The 22,956-nt window shown below is 49.3% G+C and overlaps 1 long non-coding RNA gene across 1 annotated transcript; it reads right to left on the minus strand.

The window, feature by feature from the left end:
• Nucleotides 1-7,329: 7,329 nt before the first annotated feature.
• On the minus strand, nucleotides 7,330-10,831 carry LOC116535388. Its single transcript, XR_004262182.1, has 2 exons — nucleotides 10,680-10,831; nucleotides 7,330-7,607 (listed from the first exon to the last, which is right to left on the minus strand). It is a non-coding gene; the product is annotated as an uncharacterized LOC116535388 (long non-coding RNA).
• Nucleotides 10,832-22,956: the final 12,125 nt, after the last annotated feature.

Raw genomic sequence — 22,956 nt, forward strand, 5'->3', positions numbered from 1 at the left:
AAAAAAAAAAAAAAAAAGACATGAGCCACTGTGTGCCCAGCCTATGCCAGCATTTACTTATTTGTCTGTTTGTTTTATCTTTTTTGAGATAGAGTTTTGCTCCTCGCTCAGGCTGGAGTGTTATGGCGTGATCTTAGCTCACCGCAACCTCCACCTCCCGGGTTTAAGTGATTCTCCCGCCTCAGCCTCCCAAGTAGCTGGGATTATAGGCACCTGCCACCACACCCAACTAATTTTTTTATTTTTAGTAGAGACAGGGTTTCACCATGTTAGCTAGGCTGGTCTTGAACTCCTGACCTCAGGCAATCTGCCACCTTGACCTCCCAAAATGCTGGGATTACAGGCGTGAACCACCGTGCCCAGCCGCCAGTATTTATTAAAGGTTCTTAGATGCAGGTCTCATGTCACTTCAATGTAACTGATTTTGAGGCATTGTTTCATACTCTTGCAATGAATGTGAGCGTTTTCTCTCAAATTTTCTCTCCAGGTAAGTTTGAAAACAGGTGCTTTCTGGCCGGACGCGGTGGCTCAAGCCTGTAATCCCAGCACTTTGGGAGGCCGAGGCGGGTGGATCACGAGGTCAAGAGATCGAGACCATCCTGGTCAACATGGTGAAACCCCGTCTCTACTAAAAATACAAAAAATTAGCTGGTCATGGTGGTGCATGCCTGTAATCCCAGCTACTCAGGAGGCTGAGGCAGGAGAATTGCCTGAACCCAGGAGGCGGAGGTTGCGGTGAGCCGAGATCGTGCCATTGCACTCCAGCCTGGGTAACATGAGTGAAACTCCGTCTCAAAAAAAAAAAAAAAAAAAAAAAGAAAACAGGTGCTTTCTCTTTTTTATTTTTTGTTTCTTTGTTTGAGACAGGGTCTCATTCTGTCACCCAGGCTGGAGTACAGCAGCGTGACCTTGGCTCACTGCAGCTTCAACCTCCCTGGATCAATAGATCCTCCTGCCTCATCCTCCCGAGTAGCTGGGACTACAGGTATGCGCCACCAGCCCCCACTAATTTTCTCATTTTTTGTAGAGACAGGGTCTCTCTGTGTTGCCCAGGCTGGTATTGAACTCCTGGGCTCAAGCCTTCCTCCACCTCAGCCTCCCAAAATGCTGGGATTACAAAGGTGTGAGCCGCCTTTCTTAATGAATTCTCTAAAATAGAGTCCAGCAGATGATGCAGTGTAAATAACTAAATAAAAATAAAATAGATAAAAGCTCAGGCAGGTGAGCCCACAGCTGTCCAGAGGAGACTTGAGCCCTGCTCTGCCCAGAGCCGGGAGAATCTGCCCTCTGCATGAACTCCCTCGACTGCTGATCTCCTGCCATAAGCCTCTGTGCGGCAGCCACACCAGCCCCTGGATTCTTCTGTGCTGTGTAAAGTCCTGGAACTCAGAGGCATATGCTGGGTCCCAGACTAAGCAGCCGAGGATGAGTGGGCCAGCAAAGAGGAAAAAGGGATGTAGGAGGGATGGAGGCTCTCTGGTTAGAAGAGAGCTTTGAAACTTTATTTTTTTTTTAATAATAGAGACAAGGTCCACTATGTTGCCCAGGCTGGTCTCAAACTCCTAAACTCAAGTGATCCTCTCACCTCACACCTCGGCCTCCCAAAGTGCTAGGATTACAGGCGTGAGCTACCATACCTGGCCATCTTTGCTTTTTTTTTTTTTTTAGATGGAGTCTCCCTCTGTCCCCCAGCTGGAGGGCAGTGTCACAATCTTGGCTCACCACAACCTCTGCCTTCCAGGTTCAAGCAATTCTCCTGCCTCGGCTTCCCAAGTAACTGGGATTATAGGTGCATGCCACCATGCCCTGTTAAATTTTTTTTTTCTTTTTTGTATTTTTAGTGGAGATAGGGTTTTGCCATCTTGGCCAGGCTGGTCTTGAACTCCTGACCTCAGGTAATCTGCCTGCCTTGGCCTCCCAAACTGCTGAGATTACAGGCATGAGCAACCGAACCCAGCCCATCTTTTTGCAATTTTTGAACTGAGTTCTAGATTATACACCCTCTACCAGATTGCAAACCTCTTTTTCCAAGTCATCTTTGTATCCTGTCCAATCACACCCTTTGCCTTGTGTGTGTGAAGTCCTTGATCCACAGTCATTGAATGACTTGAATTAAAGCCACTCATGTGAAGGCCTTTCCCCCAGCTACAGCTCATTGTCACTCAGTAACTGCACAATTAACACCTACTCTGTTCTAAGCCCCTGACCAAAATAAAGATTAAAAAAAAAAAACACCACCTACTCTGTAGTGAGCACTGGCTGAGATAATGGGCACGCAAATGCCAAAAAAGAATACACTGAGTCTCTGCCCATCCTAGAGATCACAGTCTAGTGGAAACAAAGACATTCAGTAAGTAGGAGCAGTCCCGAGGGCTCACGATTATCTCAGGGGAAGTCCAGGTGTCATAGGTGACCGCAGAGCACGGGGACCCAAGGCTGAGAGCCCAGGAACATCTCCTTGAAGAAGAAATAGATATTGCAGCTGAGACCCAAAGGGGAGCGAGAGAAATTTGCCAGATGAAGGAAACTGGGAAAAGCAGTTTGGGCAGAGCTAACCGTTTGTGAAGACCCAGAATTTAGAGAGCAGGTGGCTCATTGAAAGAACTAACAGAAGTTTTCTAAACCTTCTGAACTCCAGCCAACAGGAAGATTTTCCAACCCTCACTCCAGGGGAGACCCAGGCATTGTTGTTACCAGCTAGAAAGCAATCTACGGCTTCTCTGTGTCCTTTCCCCAGGCCCTGAACCCTGGTCCTGGGAAACAAAAGGAATCCCCAAGGATGGCTGGGGCACACTGAGGCAGGAACACCATTGGTGTGGTTGGGAAGGTAGCTTCTGGTCCAGGTGCTAGAATCCTGGATTAAGACCCTGGGCAAATCACTTCCCACCTCTCTCTGGACCTCAATCTTCATGCTTTACGGATCCTCAGTATTTGGCACAACGTCCAACACTCCAGCTTTTTAAAATTAATGAATGGCTGCAGTTACCATTTGTAAAAAGATTCCTTGCAATGCTAAGATTCTGAATCTGAGACCCACAGTCATCCCTACCCAGAACTCTTTGAGCAACAGAAGCAACATGAAAGGAGCCAGCACAGTGCCCAGCACACCCACAGCAAATGTTTGTTGAATGAATGAGTGAGTGTTCCCCGGAAGTCACTAGAAGATGACTGTGATCCATCCTTACTTCTCTCAACAGCTGCTCTGATCTCCAGCACTCCTAACCCTATGCAGTTACTGTCACTCACCCACTCCAAAGGCAGATGTCAGGTTTTGTGAAGGTAAACCCTGGCTCATGCCTTTAGTGCTCTATTCTAGAGGAAAAATATCCAAGACGACTCAGTATGGAGTTGAGAGGTAGGATAAGAAAGAAAAAGACTAAGAGTTTCAGTCTGAAAATTAACACATATCTCATGTTGCACTTTCTGTCTTATAAACACCAAACCTGCCAGATGTTCTGTCCCACTCCTGTAAACAACTAGAACTCACCAGGATTTGCTGGCTGAGCTCTGAAATGGACAAGGGTTCCCTGAGCATTTGCCTGCTTGCCCTGATCCAGGTGGCTACAGGAAGGGCAAAAGTTCCCGACTGGGCAAACCCTCAACACATCTTCCCTCTCTCGTGGGTTTCCAGGCTAGCCCACAGAAGCCTGATTCATCCACAACCATACTGAAACATAGAATTAATTCCGGCTATACCCTGGGTGAGCTAGGCCATTATGGCAGCCAAACCACCAGTTACAGCATAATTTCTATGGGAAAATGTGTTCTGAGCTCCAAGCAGCTGAATTATAAGAGGGACACAGGCACACCCAGGTTTGAATCCCAGTTTTAACACTTCCTAACCATGTGGTCGTGGGCAAGGCACCATCCTCCCCAGTCTCAGTTTCTTGCTTTGAAAAAAAAAAAGCACCTCTTTTAGGCCAGGCATGGAGGCTCAAGCCTGTAATCCCAGCACTTTGGGAGGCCAAGGCAGGAGGAGTTCAAAAGCAGCCTGGTCAACATAGAGAGACCCCCATCTCTACAAAAGAAACATTTTAAAATTTAGCTGGGCATGGTGGCGCATGCCTGTAGTTGCAGCTACTCAGGAGGCTAAGGCAAAGGATCACTTCAGCTCAGGAGTTTGAGGCTGCAGTGAGCTATGCACTCTAGCCTGGGAGCTGGATAGAGCGAGACTATCTAAAAAAAAAAAAAAAAAAAAAAAAAAAACAAAACTAGAATGCCTCTTCTAGAAGGTTCTAGTGGAGAATAAATAGACATCTATGAAAATGCCTCAGCTGCTCCTGGACCACAGGGGCTTTTGCAGAGAGACCCTAGAGACAAGACCCAGGCAGAGTACCTCTGAGCGACTTAACCCAGCTTTGCATAGGGGCAGCATTTACCCCTGGACTTAGGCTCAGAGCAAGTGTTTTTGAGATAAATGAGCTGCTGTCTCAGAAATCACAGAGCACTCCTCTACCTTCGACCTTCTGCAGGCTTTCACTGGCTTCACTGAGCCAAGAACCTTCTCCACCCCCACCCAGCTTTCTCTCCCCTGCAATCGCTCCACGAACAGCATTGTTCTGTCTTCCTCTGCCTGGGTCCTGGGAAGCGGCTTAGCCTCCGGAAGGGGCCAGAAGCCCTGGCCGCTCACCCTGGGCCTGGATGTTAGCCTGGCCTGCCAGCGGGCAGCCCAAAAGAGTGAGCAGAGAAGCAGGGCACGCTCCCAGGAACACCAGGGCTGATAGCAAGCCGACCGCCTCCCACAGGGGCTGGGGTTTGGCCCCTCCTTCATCTGTTTGTTTCCCTGCCGCAGCCAGAACGGTCTGTACCCGAAGGATGGTGCTGACAGCCAAGGAATCCGTAGGGTCCTAAAGTTCAACCTACTTCCTTTACTTGCCCTTGTCCCCCAAATTTAGGGTTTCCTGGTCTTGGACTTGTCCCTTGCTTGGGGTCACTGGCACTGCGGAGGTCAATCACCTTGAGTGAGGCCCCCTACATGACGCTGTGCCTCCCCCGTTCCACCCCCCAGGCGCCATGGCCCTGCAGCCTCCTCCCTGGTTCCACTCCTGTCCATCTGTCAATGTGCCTCCCTCCCTGGCACTGCTGACTGGGTCTCCGTTGTCCAGCCCCCACCCCACCTCCTTACCCATCACCCACAATCCTGCCGTAGCAAAAAAACAAACAAAAATCTGGTGAAAATAATTTGGGCTCATGATAAAAATCCACCAGTGCAGAAAGTGTAGAAAGAAAAAGTCCAGGCATGGTGGCTCACAACTGTAATCCTAGCATTTGGGGAGGCCAAGTTGGGTGGATCACCTGAGGTCAGGGGTTCAAGACCAGCCTGCGAAGATAGAGAAACCCTGTCTCTACTAAAAATACAAAAATTAGCCGGGTGTGGTGGTGGGCGCTTGTAATCCCAGCTACTCAGGAGCCTGAGGCAGGTGAATCGCTTGAACCCAGGAGGCGGAGGTTGCAGTGAGCAGAGATTGAGCCTTTGCACTCCAACCTGGGCAACTGAGTGAGACTCTGTCTCAAAAAAGGAAGAAAAGAAAAGAAAGCCTCTTCATCCCTCTTCAATAGCTTCTCCAGTATCCTTCTAGATGTTTTCTCAGCATGTTGAAATGCGTGTATCTGCAGGGGAGTGTCCTCTTGTCTCCCCTCAGCCTGGGAGTACAGTGTACAAATTGTTCTGCAACCTCGCAGCAGATCTTGGACATCTTTCCAAAATCTACCTCCCTCTTTTTAACACCCACATAATTTCCCATGATTGGGATGTATGGTGATTTATTTAACTGTTTTCCTACCAGAGAAACCACTTAGGTGGTTTTCAAGTTTTTGCAATCATGACCTAATTGGTTCCCTGCCTTAGGTCTCCAACCTGCAATCTGCCCTCCACACCACTGCTAGATTCCAATCCCTAATCTGATTTGTCATCACCGTATAAACCTCTTCCTGGGCTGGGCACGATGGCTCAAGCCTGTAATCCCAGCACTTTGGGAGACCAAGGCAGGCAGATCATGAGGTCAAGAGATCAAGACCATCCTGGCCAACATAGTGAAACCCCGTCTCTACTAAAATATAAAAATTAGCTGGGCGTGGTGGTGAGAGTCTATAGTCCCAGCTACTTGGGAGGCTGAGGCAGGAGAATTGCTTGAACCTGGGAGGCGGAGGTTGCAGTGAGCTGAGATCATGCCACTACACTCCAGCCTAGCACCTGGCGACAGAGCAAGACTCTGTCTCAAAAAAAAAAAAAACACCTCTTCCTGGTGGTAGGGTTATTCACTAGGGGTCTATCGCCCCCATATACTTTAGGCTGCTCAAGGCCAGGTGTTACCTTGGAGCTCCTGGCAAGAAACTCTCCAGACCCCTCAACTCAACACTTTCTGAGCCAGTCTCAGCAGTGCCCTAAGAAAATGCACTAAGCTTCTCAGGCCATATGGATACTCATTCTTTTTATTTATTCATTTTTTTTTTTTGAGACACAGTCTCCCTCTGTCACCTAGACTGGAGTGCAGTGGTACGATCCTGGCTCACTAAGCAACCTCTACCTCCCAAGTTCAAGTGATTCTCCTGCCTCAACCTCCCAAGTAGCTGGGATTACTCGTGCACCACCACGCCCAGCTAATGTTTGTTTGTTTGTTTTGGAGATGAAGTCTCACTCTGTTGCCCAGGCTGGAGTGTAATGGTACCATCTTTGCTCACTGCAACCTCCACCTTCCGGGTTCAAGCCAGTCTCCTGCCTCAGCCTCCCAAGTAGCTGGGATTACAGGTACATGCCACCATGCCTGGCTTATTTTTAGCAGAGACAGAGTTTCACTATGTTGGCCACGCTGCCCTCAAACACCTGACCTCAGGTGATCCACCAGCCTTGGCCTCCCAAAATGCTGGGATTACAGGCATAAGCCACCGTGCCCAGCTTTGTATTTTTTTTTAGTACAGACAGGGTTTCAACATGTTGGCCAGGCTGGTCCTGAACTCTTGACCTCAGGGGATTCACCCGCCTCAGCCTCCCAAAGTGCTGGGATTACAGGTATGACCTACCATGCCTGGCCTCAGTTTTGTTTTGTTTGTTTGTTTGTTTGTTTTGATTGAGAGGGACTCTCACTCCGTCACCCAGGCTGGAGTGCAGTGGTGTGACCTTGGCTCACTGCAACCTCCACCTCCCAGGTTCAAGTGATTCTCTTGCCTCAGCCTCCTGAGTAGCTGGGACTACAGGTGTGAGCCACCACACCCACCTAATTTTTGTATTTTTAGTAGAGACAGGGTTTCACCATGTTTGCCAGGCTGGTCTCAAACCCCTGACCTCAAGTGATCTGCCACGTCGGCCCCCCAAAGTGCTAGGATTTCCTCTTTTTTTTTTTCCTTCAACTATTATCACTGGAAACTGTGGACTAGGCTTTTTGTGCAGGGCACCAGAAGACCCAGGACAAAACAGATACAGACGCTGGCCTCCTACAGCTCGCCGTTTAGTGGGCAAGTCAGGCACTGGACAACCACACAGAGAGATGAATGAAGGATTACAAACCGAATTAGGCTTCTTCCTCTCTTCCTTTCTCCGCCATAGTGGTGTGGGCATTACTCCGTTTCTCGCCATGTCTTCTGACAAGACTTTCAGGATTAAGCGATTCCTGGCCAAGAAACAAAAGCAAAATCGTCCCAGTCCCCAGTGGATTCGGATAAAAACTGGTAATAAAATCAGGTACAACTCCAAAAGGAGACATTGGAGAAGAACCAAACTTGGTCTGTAAGAAATTACACATGTGATGGCACACGTATTTATGCTGTCTGTAGGTCACAGTCGTGTTACCAAATCAAGCTGAAAAATGTCACCGCCATCTGGAGAAGTTTGAAGAGTTTCCTTTCTGTATCTGTTATGAAGGCATTAGTACAACGCACAGTGCTTCCATTATTCGTGTAAAAAAAAAAAAAAAAAAGGTTTTGGTTGCCTGGGTTCAGTAATAAATATGTGAGACCTTTCAAAAAAAAAAAAAACCGAATTAGTACTTTGAAAAGAAACAGCAGAAGAGAATAAGGGATTTCGGGCAACCTGGGAAGCCCTCTCTGAAGAGGTGACAGGGTGCAGTGGAGAGATACCAGCAAACTGTAAGGTCCGGTTCCCACACTGGGCCGCTCTGGACACTTCCCTTTATTCTCCTCAAATGTACAAGGGGAATCCCCCCTTCAGTTCTAACTTTCTGTGACAATAAGAAGTGCTGGCCGAGTTCAGAGGGAGCAGAGTTCCCCATGGCCTGGGAGGGGTCAGGGAGATTTCCCACTGATTCCACATTGACCTTCAGTCACATGTGGGTTCTAGCTCCATTCAATTCTGGGTCAAACACTTGTTGAGCACATATTGTATATATTCCAACACTGGGACAGGGGTGTGTGTGGGTGTGCTGCAGGGAATTATAGTGCTGGTGGTAGAGGGTATTTAAAGATTTATAATATAAAATACAACTGGGCGCATTGGCTCATGACTGTAATCCCAGCACTTTGGGAGGCCGAAGTAGGTGGATCCCTACGGCCAGGAGTTCCAGACCAGCCTGGCCGACGTGGTGAAACCCTGGTCTCTACTAAAAATACAAAAATCAGCCAGGCGTGGTGGCACATGCCTGTATCCCAGCTACTTGGGAGGCTGGGGCAGGAGAATCGCTAGAACCTGGAAGGTGGAGGTTGCAGTGAGTTGAGATTGCACCACTGCACTCCAGCCTGGGCGACAGAATGAGCCTCCATCTCAAAAAAAAAAAAAAAAAAAAAAAGAATTGGCCGGGCGCGGTGGCTCAAGCCTGTAATCCCAGCACTTTGGGAGGCCGAGGCGGGTGGATCACGAGGTCAAGAGATCAAGACCATCCTGGTCAACATGGTGAAACCCCGTCTCTACTAAAACTACAAAAAAAAAATTAGCTGGGCATGGTGGCGAGTGCCTGTAATCCCAGCTACTCAGGAGGCTGAGGCAGGAGAATTGCCTGAACCCAGGAGGCGGAGGTTGCGGTGAGCCGAGATCGCACCATTGCACTCCAGCCTGGGTAACAAGAGTGAAACTCCGTCTCAAAAAAAAAAAAAAAAAAAAAAGAAATATTATAATACATATACTGGGAGGACAAGGCAAGAGAATCCTCTTGAACCCAGGAGGCAGAGGTTGAGGTGAGCTGAGATGGCGCCACTGCACTCCAGCATAGGCAACAGGAGCAAAACTCCATCTCACAAAAAAAAAAAAAATAAGCGTGTCAAGGAGTGCAGGCATCCATTTTCCTCAGGGCCAAAGATTTCTCCCAGAGGGAGAACCAGATTAGAGAAGAGAAACTCCGCTGTGACCTCTGCCAGTCACACTTCCAGGTCTATGTGTCTGTCTTTAGCATGATTAAAATACTGTAAATTATATGCTGTCCTTTGTTGATGTTCTCTTTATGGTCCACCTTACATGGCTGTATATATTTTGCATATCTACATACATATTACTATGCAAAGTTGTATACACAAAGCCATGCATACTGTACTTTATGGAAAATTTAAGAGCGTTTCAGATATAATTAGAACCATATGTGTTTTCCCCTTCTGGGCTGTGGGTGGGAGATGAATCTCCAGCCTGCCCCCAAGGCTTGGAAGGCTGAACTAAGCAGCCAGACTGGCTCTAAAGGCAATGGAGAGCTATTAAAAGGTTTGGAGAGGGAGGCCCTAGTGAGGCTGAACAGAATAAACAGAAAGTTCCAGGCTCTCCTTGCGTCTCCTTAAGAAAAATCAGAGCAGTAAATCCCAAACCAGTCTGCCCACAACTCATCTGCAGATGAGCGTCCCTTGCCCCATCTGTGCAGGAAAGCCATAGCGTGGGGCCATAGGACGATGGGGTCAGCCTCTGCAAGTGGCAAGGCCCAAAGGCTGAGGGGCTTCAGGCCCCAGCAAAACCCAGTGACTCTGTTGTCAAATGTGAATGTCATCATCTGCCTCCAGGGCTGACCAGCTCTGGATGGGGACGTCAGGGTCAGAATCCTGTTCCATGTGGCAAGAGCTTGGGGAAGCTGCTGCAGGCCTATTGGTGACCTTCTTTACTGGCCCAGACACCCTTAAAACTTCCTGGAGAGAGAGGCCACACACTTTATTGTGCAGCCCTCAAGAAACGCAGCAGCTGCATTAAGTGCTGAAGAAAAGCTCCCATAATAACCATGTGTGATAATAAAAAGATAAAGAGGCAAATGGGTATGTAGGTCAGCTCAAAAATAGCCACCCACCTGCCTGGCCTGGGTAGCCCTTTGTGCCAGGTGGGTACAAAGGTTTTCCTTGCTTCTCTTCCCAAGCCGATGCCCCCTGCACTTTTCAAGGTTGCCTTAAATAAAACCCCTTCCTGCGCTAGCTGGGGTAGCCTGGGCAGTAGGGACTGCCGCCCTGCAGGGGCAGCCCTCCGCCCTGCAGTGGCAGCCCTGCGCCCTGCGCGCCCTCCACCAAATCATCCCTGGGGTCAGAGGGCACAAAGGCTTGGCCTCTCTGACGTGAGTTCTTGGGGCTAAGTCAGGGTTTAGGGTAGTGACTCACAGACGACATCCTCTCCCCCTACCCCTAACTGCGCGCACCCGGGAAGCCTTCCCCTCCCCAACAGAGACCGCTTTGTAAGCACGACCCGGTGGGAGAAGAGTTACAGCCTCAGGGTTGTGAGGGCCTTCTCGGCCTCGCCCTCCCTCCCCGTCTCTCCCCTCTCCGACTCTCACCAGAAAGGCGCCAACCCCGCGCCCTGCCCCCACCGAGCCGCTGGGGTCCAAAATGCTGAGCTCAGCATCTCTTTGGCCGGGCCGCCCTCTTCCTGGATGGTGGGAGGAGCCTTATTTCTCCCGCGGGTGGGCGGGGCCAGGGCCAGCCCCGGCCTCCTCCCCTTCCCCGTCTCCCTCCATCCCCCCTCCTGTTCTTCAGCCGAACGTTCTCCAAGTCACGTCCCCGCTTCCCCCAGTAGGGGGTCGACGAGGACTGGACCCTCCCCCCAGTCAGCTGCTCTGCATCTGTCACCTCGGCGGTCACGCTCCCTTGAGGTCGCACCTCCGCTGTTGGGGGGAGGGGAGAGGGAGCTGGGGGGATCTTCCCTTCCCCCATCCCGCTGGCCCCAGACAAGCCACCGCAGACCGCGGCGAAATCAGTTAAGCTCTTGTGTGCACCAGTTCCCGGAGCAGAATCTGAAAGTTTTTGTATTTCTGTGCGGCTGCTTTTGAGTACAAAAAGGTTCAGCAGTGGCTCCTGGGTGCTTATGCCAGAGTCTGGCCCTTTGTGGATTACATACGGCACAGCTGGGGTGGGGAAGGGCCCCTCTTCACGGGCACCGATTCCCAGAGTGGCCTTCCTGCGGGACCCCAGAGCTCCCGGGGGAGGATCCCAGAGGGTGCTGTGGTGACAGAATCACTGTCACTTCTGGGACTGAAGGTGTCAGCTAAAGGGAAACCCCTTGGGTGTCAGTCTTGCCATTTGAGTCAGCACTGTTGGACGCTGCCGAATTCTGCAAGGGGAGGAAGAACTTGATCAGATAAAACAAGGGCTGACCTAGAGAAAGTCTCTTGGGTCAACATCTCCTTAGCGATAACGAGACTATCACTCCGTCTGTTCTACACCCCACCCTACAACATCGATCCGCGCTTTCCAGCATGTACAGTCCCCTTTAGCTTACAACTGAGAGTGTGAGTTGCCTGGGATAAGGAAATGAGCCTGGATGTAGAGTTCTGGCTTCAGCCTTGCTGACACTGTGTGACTGTAGGCACGTCACTGCACCCATCTGAATCTGTTTCTCACCTGTGCAGTGACACTGACGAGTTCTATCCTGCCTACAAACTCTACACACAAATATTAGTTTTTCGGTTTTTCTTGATTTTGTTTGTTTGTTTTGAGATGGAGTTTTGCTCTTGTTGCCCAGGCTGGAGTGCAATGGTGAAATCTCGGCTCACTGCAACCTCGGCTCACTGCAACCTCCCCCTCCCAGGTTCAAGCGATTTTCCTGCCTCAGCCTCCCAAGTAACTGTGATTACAGGCATGCATTACCATGCCTGGTTAATTTTGTATTTTTAGTAGAGACGGGGTTTCTCCGTGTTAATCAGGCTACTCTCGAACTCCCAATCTCAGCTGATCTGCTCGCCTCAGCCTCCCAAAGTGATGGGATTACAGGCGTGAGCCATCGCATACAGCTAGTTGTTTTTTGGTTGTTTGTTTTCTTTTGTTTTTTTTTTTGCGTCAGGCTGGAGTGCAGTGGCACGATCTCGGCTCACTGCAACCTCCGCCTCCCGGGTTCAAGCAATCCTCCCGGGTTCAAGCAATTCTCCTGCCTCAGGCTCCTGAGTAGCTGGGACTACAGGCTCGCGCCACCATGCCCAGCTAATTTTTGTATTTTTAGTAGAGTCAGGGTTTCACCACATTGGCCAGGCTGGTCTCAAACACCTGGCCTCAAGTGATCCACTTGCCTTGGCCTCCCAAATCATGTGCTGGAATTACAGAATTACAAGCATGAGGCACTGCCCAGCCTTCCCCCCCCCCACCCCGCAGACAAAGTCTTGCTCTGTGGCCCAGGCTGGAGTGCAGTGGGGATATCTCAGCTCACTGTAACCTCAGCCTCCTGGGCTCAAGTAATTTTCCTGCCTCAGCCTCCCAAGTAACCGGAACTACTACAGGTGCACGCCACCACAACCGACTAACTTTTTGTCTCTTTAGTAGAGCCGCGGTTTCGCCATGTTGGCCAGTCTGGTCTTGACCTCCTGGACTCAAGTGATCTGCCCACCTTGGCCTCCCAGAGTGCTGAGATTACAAGCATGAGTCACAGTACCTGGCCTCCAGTTGTTATTTTTATTAACAAAGTTATGAATATTCTTTAGAACATGTGGGAAAAGGCCAATTAAAAATGTATAAGGCCTGGGCGGGCGCAGTGCCTCACGCCTGTAATCCCAGCACTTTGGGAGGCCGAGGTAGGCGGATCACCTGAGCTCAGGAGTTCGAGACCAGCCTGGTCAACGTAGTGAAAACCCATCTTTACTAAAAATACAAAAATTAGCCGAGCATGGTGATGGGCGCCTGAAATCACAGCTACTCGGGAGGCTGAGGCAGGAGAATCGCTTGAATACAGGAGACAGAGGTTGCAGTGAGCCAAGATTGTACCACTGCACTCCAGCCTGGGTGACAGAACAAGACTCCGTCTCAAAAAAAAAAAAAGAAAAACAAAAGTTTGAAATCCCTAAAAGACATGGATGTGTTTTTTTTTATTTATTTATTTTGAGATGGAGGCAGGCAAATAATGAGGTCAAGAGATCAAGACCATCCTGGCTAACATGGTGAAACCCCATTTCTACTAAAAATACAAAAAATTAGCCAAGCATGGTGGTATGCACCTATAATCCCAGCTACTTAGGAGGCTGAGGCAGGAGAGTCGCTTGAAGCCAGGAGGTGGTGGTTGTAGTGAGTCGAGATCATGCCACTGCACTCCAGCCTGGGTGACAGAGTGAGACTCCATCTCAAAAAAAAAAAAAAAAAAAAAACAAATCCTGAAGAGCTTCATAAGGGTCAGTGATCTTTGTAAGGAGGCTGGTGTGGTGGCTCATGCCTGTAATCCCAACACTTTGGGAGGCTGAAGCGGGGAGATCACCTGAGGTCAAGAGTTCGAGACCAGCTTGGCCAACATAGTGAAACCCCATCTCTGCTAAAAATAAAAAAATAGACCAGGCGTGGTGATGCATTCCTGTAATCCCAATGACTCCCGCGGCTAAGGCAGGTGAATCGCTTGAAGCCAGAAGGCAGAGGTTGCAGTGAGCTGAGATTGCACCACTGCACTCCAGCCTGGGTGACAGAGTAAGACTCCATCTCAAAAAAAAAAAAAAGAGATCTTTGTGAAGAGCTGGCAAATTGCCAGGTGGGCTGGCAGCTCCCATTTCCTGTCAGCCCAGGTGTTCCAGAGAAAGGCTCAGCATGCAGACCTGGGCAGCTGCCTTTTGCCTTTTGCATAGACCTGAGTTTCCCAAGTCTTTGACTATTAAGCCCACTGGAGATAAAAATGTACTTCTGAGTGAGGTTAGAGGCATGACAGAGTGAGGACGAAGCCAAAGCCAGGGAGAAGAAAGTTCCTGGGGACTGAACAGGGCCTAACTTGCAAGAGAGAGGGAGATCCTGGAACCTCCTAAGGCCCGCTGCCCTACAGCTCAGTTCCTTGTCCATAACGCTGGGAGGCTGGGGGCTGGAAGGCGTGTTCTCTTAGAACCTGCTTGTCTTAACATTCGAAGATTTTAAGGTTCATTCTACTGACAGAAGAATCCTGACAGTGAGAGGGCTGACTTTTCTCTCTGCTGATCTAGCACTACTCACCCCAGCCCTCTGGGAAACCCAGAGGCTAGACAGGTCCTCCTGGTCCCCTTTTTTCTCTGGGAGCAAAAACAACAACAACAAAGTGAGCTCATTTTGCTGTGCAGGCAAGCGGTGAGCCTGGGTTTGGGCTGTGCCAACTGTGGCAGGTCCTGATCACCTCTGTTATCCCCTGTCACATACTCCCTAGGTTGGTGAAAAAAAAACCATCCCTGCTTCCCCCTTTGTTATATGGATATCATCGATATTTCCGTATTGCACACCAGCTGGAAACCCTCAAAAGGCAAAAACACTGAAATGGCTGGAACACCTGTTTCTACCTTCTCTGACAGTCCTCCTGCAGAGAGTCCAACCTCCTATGGGCCAGGCCTTGGGACTGGGGGAAAGCATCTCCATGGAATTTGTCGTATCTTTCTCCTTTGCTATGATCCTCGTAGAGGTTGAAGAGGTCTTCAAGATTCTCTAGTTCCGTGTTTTCAAAACTAGAGTATGAAGGCCAGGTGCGGTGGCTCATGCCTGTAATCTCAGCACTTTGGGAGGCCGAGGCAGGCAGATCACTTGAGGCCAGGAGTTTGAGACCAGCCTGGCCAACATGTTGAAACCCCATCTCTACTAAAAATGCAAAAATTAGCCAGGTGTGGTGGCACATGTCTGTAATCCCAGCTACTCCTGAGGCAGGAAAATCGCTTGAACCTGGGAGGCGGAGGTTGCAATGAGCTGAGCTAACAGCACTGCACTCCAGCCTGGGGGACAGAGGGAGACTCTGTTTCTAAAAAAACAAAACAAAAAAACCAAAAACTTGTTTTCTTTTTTTGAAGGGAGAAATTAAGCAATTTAGTAAGTAATCTAAACATTTGCTACTGATATTAACGCAGATAAAATGTATAATAGGCTGAGCACGATGGCTCACACCTGTAATCCCAGTACTTTGGGAGGCCGAGACAGGCAGATCATGCGGTCAGGAGTTTGGGACCAGACTGACCTACATAGTGATGAAACCCTGCCTCTACTAAAAATACAATAGTCAGGCATGGCACATGTCTGTAATCCCAGCTGCTCAGGCGGCTGAGGCAGAATTATTTGCACCCAGGAGGTGGAGGTTGCAGTGAGCCGAGATCGAACCACTGCATTCCAGCATGGGTGACAGAGTGAGACTCCGTTTCAAAAATATAGAAGGCAAAATTGCATTATTTGTTATAAAAATTCTGGGTTTCAAAGACATGGTATGCTTCCTGGAGGCTGCTTCTGGGCCACACCTCAGACTCCTATCCATCCTTAGTGGCCAAACAGCCTGCAACTCAGGTCTGCTGACTCCTGTCCCCTCATGCCAGAGGATCTGGGCTAGCCTAGGCTTCAGAGACTCACTAGAGAGAGGGGTTGCCTAGCCCTCCCTGCACTTCATTGTTTTCTCTCCTCACAAGGGTTCAGAACCCAGGATTGAACAGGGATCTTAGTAATGGCTGGCAGAAACCTGGCCCCTAAGTGGATGGGATTCCTTCCTGACAGGCAGTGGGGCAAGTGAGGAAAAAACAGCGCTGGAGTCAGAAGGACGAGGTTCCAGGCCTGGCTGGGTCCCTAGGACAACTCATTTGGCTGCTCGGGCTGCAGATGGGTGGGCTGCCTGAGGTTTGGTCGGCTGTCTGTGCCTTTGCTACAGCTGGGATATAGGGGGCTGCCAGCTTCAGGCTACTCTCCCAGCTCTCAAAACCCTTATCCCTTGGCACGGGTGATTTATCAACCCAGCGCTTTGTGGGGTTCCCACTGTCCTACCCTCTCCCTTCTTGGAAGGGAAATGGCTTCTTGGGAAACCTAGGACCCCAGGCAGAACTTGTCTGTGAGCTGTGAGCTCACCTTTGTCACATGTGAGCCCTGTCTTCGCAGCCGCAAGCTGTCACCTGCCCCTAACCCACCCAGGCCTGTCTTTCTTTCCTAGAGGTCACTAAGCATCCCAACTAAAGATAAGAATTGGAATCACCTGGAGAATTTTGCACTTAAAGACCCCATCCAGACCTACTCAATCAGAATAGGGGTTGAGGAGATGAAAATCTCGGTTTTACAAGCTCCTCAGCTGAGTCTAATTTTTTTTTTTGTTTTGAGAGGGAGTCTTGCTCTGTTGCCCAGGCTAGAGTGCAATAGTGTGGTCTCAGCTTACTGCAACATCTGCCTTCTGGGTTCAAGCAATTCTCCTGCCTCAGCCTCCTGAGTAACTGGGATTACACATGGGCACCATCACACCCATCTAATTTTTGTATTTTTATTTCTTTTTTTTTTTTTTTGAGACAGAGTCACACTCTGTCACCCAGGCTGGGGTGCAGTGGCTCGATCTTGGCTCTCTGCAACCTCTGCCTCCCAGGTTCAAGTGATTCTCCTGCCTCAGCCTCCCAAGTAGCTGGGACTACAGGCATGTGCCACCATGCCTGACTAATTTTTTGTATTTCTAGTAGAGACGAGGTTTCACCATGTTAGCCAGGATAGTCTCAGTCTCCTGACCCTGTGATCCACACACCTCGGTTTCCCAAAGTGCTGAGATAACAGGCGTTAGCCACCACGCCCAGCCTAATTTTTGTATTTTTAGTAGAGAGGGAGGTTTCACCATGTTGGTCAGGATGGTCTCGAACTCCTGACCTCGTGATTTGCCCGCCTTGGCCTCCCAAAGTGCTGGGATTACAGACATGAGCCACTGCTCCAGGACCCTGATCCTAACTATTAATCAGACTTGAAATGATTCCTGCTGACAAGTGGTATAATCTATTTTTAAATAAAAAAAAAAAAAAGAAATGAAAGCCACTGGTTCGAGGAGGGATCATAAGATTCTCACTTTGGGCCTCACTGTCCTCATCTGTAGGATGGCACTATATTTGTTCCTCAGGGCACCTGGACAACAGATTTTTTTGTATATATACTTTTTTCTTTTCTTCTTTTTTTTTTTTTTTTTTGGATTACAGGGTCTCACTATATTGCCCAGGCAGGTCTTGAACTCCTGGGTTCAAGCTATCCTCCCACCTTTGCCTCCCTGAGAGCTGGGATTATAGGCATGAGCCACAGCGCCCGGCCTGGACAACAGATTTTTAAAAGCTACTTTGAAAGACTGATCAATACGTTGTATTGTTAGTATTTCTATTTCAAAAAGGAGCTTCAGTCCAGGCTTATGCCTGTAATCCCAGCACTTTGGGAGGCTAAAGCCAGTGGATCACGAGGTCAGGAGATCGAGACCATCCTGGCTAACGTGGTAAAATCCCATCTCTACTAAAAATACAAAAAGTTAGCCAGGCGTGGTGGCAGGTGCCTATAATCCCAGATACTCAGGAGGCTGAGGCAGGAGAAGCACTTGAACCCGGGAGGCAGGGGTTGTAGTGAGCTGAGATCATGCCACTGTGCTCCAGCCTGGGTGACAGAGCAAGACTCTCAAAACAAAAAAGGCAGCTTCATTTGCAAAAAGATTCCCCACTGAGTTTTTAACTCTCCCTCCAGTAGGATAGTCAAAATCCTCCCTGAGGCCCTCACTGCAGCTTTTCACAAGCCTCCTAAACCAGATGCATTTATAATCGTGCTATTTTGACCAAGCTGTTTGTTGTTTTTCAAGAAAGCCACAGACTCCTAGGAACACTTCTGCTGGCTTCTTGTCTCCACCTCCTCCCACCACTTCACCCTGTCCTTACCGCCCCAATTTATAGGCTCCTCAGGCCACTTCCACCAGCTGCAATGAGAAGTTTTTCCAAAGGGCTGCGGAGGCGCCCCAAGCAGAAAGCATGCAAGCTAGCTGGCTGGCCTTCACGGGTTCCCATCCTGAGTTCTGGGGTTCTTAGAATCACACCCCCACCCCAAGATCTGGTTTAACTTCCCAAACCCGACTGGGGTGACTTGCCAGACCGAGGCCCTGGGAACCAGTGCTGCGGACAGGAACCGCCTGAACGGGGAGGGGCAGGTGGCCAGGAGTGAATGCTCATTGACTTTAAATTGCAGGCTGCAACGAGTCCCACGGGAATGGAGCACAACCCTGGAAGAGGCAGGGTTTCTCCATGGTCAGGGCCATTACTACAGACACTGGGACTTGGGGCCGCTTCACCAACACTAGAGGCCTGAGTCACCTGGGATGGATGTGACACCAGCCGACTCCTGCTCAGAGGTCAACAAGTCTCCCCACCAGGGTTGTCCTGTGGCTGCCATGTTGCACATTGTCTATGTGATGAGTGCTCCCTGGAGCCCTACTCTCTAGAAGACACATGGTAATGCAGACTCTAATGGTAGCAGCCTCCTCTGTAGTTGTGTAGAGGCAGCCCTGCTTTTTCTTCTTCTTTTTTTTTAAATTAGAAAAAAGTAGACATGGGGGTCTTGCTATGTTGGCCAGGTTGGTCTTGAACTCTTGGCCTCAAGCAATCCTTCCACTTTGTCCTTCCAAAATGCTAGAATTACAGGCATGAGCCACCCATCCAGCCCTACCCAGTTCCCTACCAACAAGTGAACATTTCATCTTCAAAGCATTCTGAGGAGAGTGACTGCTTGATGGGTAAAGGGCCTCCTTGGGAGTTATGAAGACGATTTGAACCAGATAGAGGCAGTGGTTGCACAACATTGTGAATATACTAAATGCCACTGAACTGGCCATGTGCGGTGGCTAATGCCTGTAATCCCAGCACTTCGGGAAGCTGAAGTGGGCGGATCATGAGGTCAGGAGATAGAGACCATCCTGGCCAACATGGTGAAACCCCGTCTCTACTAAAATACAAAAAAAATAATTAGCCAGGCATGGTGGCACGTGCCCCGTAGTCCCAGCTACTTGGGAGGCTGAGACTAGGAAATCGCTTGAACCCAGGAGGCAGAGGTTGCAGTGAGCCAATATCAGGCCACTGCACTCCAGCCTGGTGGCAGAGCAAGAATCCATCTCAAGAAACAAAACAAAACGAAATTAGCGTGGTGGTGCATGCCTGTAATCCCAGCTTTGTGGGAGGCTGAGGCAGGAGAATCGCTTGAATCCGGGAGGCAGAGGTTGTGGTAAGTCAAGATCATGCCATTGCACTCCAGCCTGGGCAACAAGAGCAAAACTCTGTCCCAATAAATAAATAAGTAAATAATAAATAAATAAATAAATGCCACTGAACTATTCACTTTGAAATGATTTTCTTTCTTCCTTTCTTTCTTCCTCTTTCCTTTCTCTCTCTTTCCTTCTTTCTTTTCTTTCCTTCCTTCCTTCCTTCTTTCCTTCCTTCCCTCTTTCTTTCTTTTTTTTTTTTTTTTGAGACGGAGTTTTGCTCTTGTTACCCAGGCTGGAGTGCAATGGCGCGATCTCGGCTCACCGCAACCTCCGCCTCCTGGGTTCAGGCAATTCTCCTGCCTCAGCCTCCTGAGTAGCTGGGATTACAGGCATGCGCCACCATGCCCAGCTAATTTTCTGTAGTTTTAGTAGAGACGGGGTTTCACCATGTTGACCAGGATGGTCTTGATCTCTTGACCTTGTGATCCACCCACCTCGGCCTCCCAAAGTGCTGGGATTACAGGCTTGAGCCACCGCGCCTGGCCTTTCTTTCTCTTTCAAGACAGGGACTCATTCTGTCACTGTAGGGCAGTGGCATGATCCCAGTCCACTGCAGGCTCCACTTCCTCGGCTCAAGTGATCCTCCCACCTCAGCCTCCTGAGTAACTGAGACCACAGGTGCGGGCCACCATGTCTGGCTAATTTTAATTTTTTTTATTTTTTGTAGAGACGAGATTTCATCATGTTGCCCAGGCTGGTCTCAAACTCTTGGACTCAAGTGATCTGTCCACCTTGGCCTCCCAAAGTGCTGGAATTACAGGTGTGAGCCACTGCGCCTGGTCCAATTTTTTTTTTAATGTTTTCTGGAGGCTGGATCTTCCTATGTTGCCCAGGCTGGAAATGGTTACTTCTATATATAAATTTCACCTCAATTTAAAAAAATGTTTTAGTATTTTGAGGCACTTGCAGGGAAAGCACTGACTGCTTTAAAAGATTCCCTACAACAAATCAGCCCTCTGCACGGTGTCACATCTCTTCCCAGCTTCCTGCGGTCGGTCGCTGACTATATTCCAGAGAAAGAGCTGGATTGCCTTAGAAGCCCCATTCCTAGACCCCAGCAGAGGAGGAAGGGAAATGGTCAGATCTGACCAAGGCTCTTGGCAGCACTTGCCAGAAAGAGGATGGAAAAGTAGCATCAAAGTCCTCTGAAGGCACCCCTAGGCCGTGCTAGATCCTGGAAATCTAGATGTGGGTCTCTGCAATTCTGGGGAAAGCCATGTGCTTTTTGTTTTTGGCTCAGTCTGTCACCCAACCTGCAGTGTAGTAGTACCATCATAGCTCACTGTAGCCTTGAACTCCCGGGCTCCAGCGGCTCTCCTACCTCAGCCTCCTGAGTACCTGGGACTAAGTACATGAGCTACCATGCCCAGCTAATTTTTATTATTTATTTATTTATTTTGAGACAGAGTCTCCCTCTGTCACCCAGGCTGGAGTGCAGTGGTGCGATCTTGGCTCACTGCAACCTCTGCCTCCCAGGTTCAAGCGATTCTCTTGCCTCAGCCTCCTGAGTAGCTGGGACTACAGGCACATGCCACCAGGCCCAGCTAATTTTTGCATTTTTAGTAGAGACAGGATTTCACCATATTGGCCAGGATGGTCTCAATCTCTTGACCTCATGATCCATCCACCTCGGCCTCCCAAAGTGCTGGGATTACAGGTGTGAGCCACCATACCTGGCCTGTATTTATTTATTTTTTTGAGACAGGGTCTCGCTCTGTCACCCAGGCTGGAGTAGAGTGGTGAGATCTTGGCTCACTGCAACCTCTGCCTCCCAGGTTCAAGTGATTCTCCTGCCTCAGCCTCCCAGCTAGCTGGGACTACAGGCGCTCACCACCACGCCTGGCTACTTGTTTTTATTGTTAGTAGAGATGGGGTTTCACCATGTTAGCCAGGCTGGTCTTGAACTCCTGACCTCAGATGATCCACCTGCCTGGGCCTCACAAAGTGCTGGGATTACAGGTGTGAGCCACCTCTCCTGGCCAAAAAAAAATTTTTTTTGAGGTGGAATCTTACTCTGTCGCCCAGTGCAATGGCACAATCTCGGCTCACTGCAACCTCCACCTCCCGGCTTCAAGCGATTCTCCTGCCTCAGCCTCCCGAGTAGCTGAGATTACAGGCATGCACCACCATGTCCAGTAATTTTTGTATTTTTAGTAAAGACGAGGTTTCACCATGTTGGTCAGACTTGTCTTCAAACTCCTGACCTTGTTGTTGTGGAAATTCAAGCTGAGAAGAACAGAGACAAAATAAAATTGCTCAGTCTGTTTTAGCTAACTGCAGGCAATGTAGGCTGGGAGGGGTGGTTTACTTGTTTATTCTGAATTTTATTTTTCTTCCTCATCATGATCCACCCACCTCAGCCCTGCAAAGTGCTGAGATTACAGGCGTGAGCCACCCGCCCAGTCTTGCTGAGCCTTTTCTGTGTACTGGGTACAGTGCTGGCTACTTGAAGTTAGGATGAGTAGAACTCCATCCTCAAGCAGCTTACTGTCTAGTGGGAGGACCAAAGTGGAAAGAATTATTAATAACAAAGATACGCACAGGCTGGAAGCATGTCCTGAAGAGGACACCTAAAGAATAAAGAATGAAGTGTTGGGGGCCGGGCGCGGTGGCTCAAGCCTGTAATCCCAGCACTTTGGGAGGCCGAGGCGGGTGGATCACGAGGTCAAGAGATCGAGACCATCCTGGTCAACATGGTGAAACCCCGTCTCTACTAAAACTACAAAAAATTAGCTGGGCATGGTGGCACGTGCCTGTAATCCCAGCATTTTGGACGGCCAAGGCTGGAGGATCACCTGAGGTCAGGAGTTTGAGACCAGCCTGGCCAACATGGTGAAACCCTGTCTTTACTAAAAATACAAAAATTAGCTGGGCATGGTGGCTTACACTTATAATCCCAGCTAGTTGAGAGGCTGAGGCAGGAGAATCGTTTGAACCCAGAAGGACGAGTTTGCAGTGAGCCGAGATCATGCCACTGCACTCCAGCCTGGGCTAGACAGTGAGACCCTATCTCAAAAAAAAAAAAAAAAAGAAGAAGAAGAAGAAGAAACATCCTAAGTCTGTCTCCTTAGGGTGTTTAGGTGTCACGACTTGTCAGCCTGGAGGAAAGGTTTCTGTTCCTGATGGATTAATTCCCAGCTCTTCTCTCCAGCTCACAGGAAGACACACCCATGCAGGTCACCTCTGTAAAGGGTGATTTCAAGAGCCTGTCATCTACTCCAGCCCTCCAAGCACTTCATCTAGCTACCTTGATCCAGTGTCTTTTTATTTATTTATCATTAAAAATTTCTGTATTCCCATTGTTAAGCAATCTGGTGTCTTTAAGGCTCCAACAAGTGACATGGCGTGAAGAATGGGAAGAGAAGGCTGTGAAAGCCCTAGTGGCTAACAAACTCTTCCATTCTGCAGCTGTCCTTAAGATGTCTCCTGGATCCCCTGATTTTTTTTTTTTATCCATAAATTTGTCTCCATAAGTGGGTCTCCCACCTGTAAAATGAGAGTGGGGTGCATGGCTTGGATTCTGGTTCTAAGTCTTGGCCCAAGTGTCAACTCTTTCTTTTTTTAAGTTGGGTTGAGGATGGGGGTTGCCAAGGGCAGTGGCCTGACATCTCCTGCAAGTGTCATTTGTCACGCGAAAG

The sequence above is a fragment of the Sapajus apella genome, unplaced genomic scaffold, assembly GCF_009761245.1.
Source record: "Sapajus apella isolate SASKATOON/1434 unplaced genomic scaffold, GSC_monkey_1.0 scaffold94, whole genome shotgun sequence".
In the NCBI taxonomy this organism is placed as follows: Eukaryota; Metazoa; Chordata; class Mammalia; order Primates; family Cebidae; genus Sapajus; species Sapajus apella.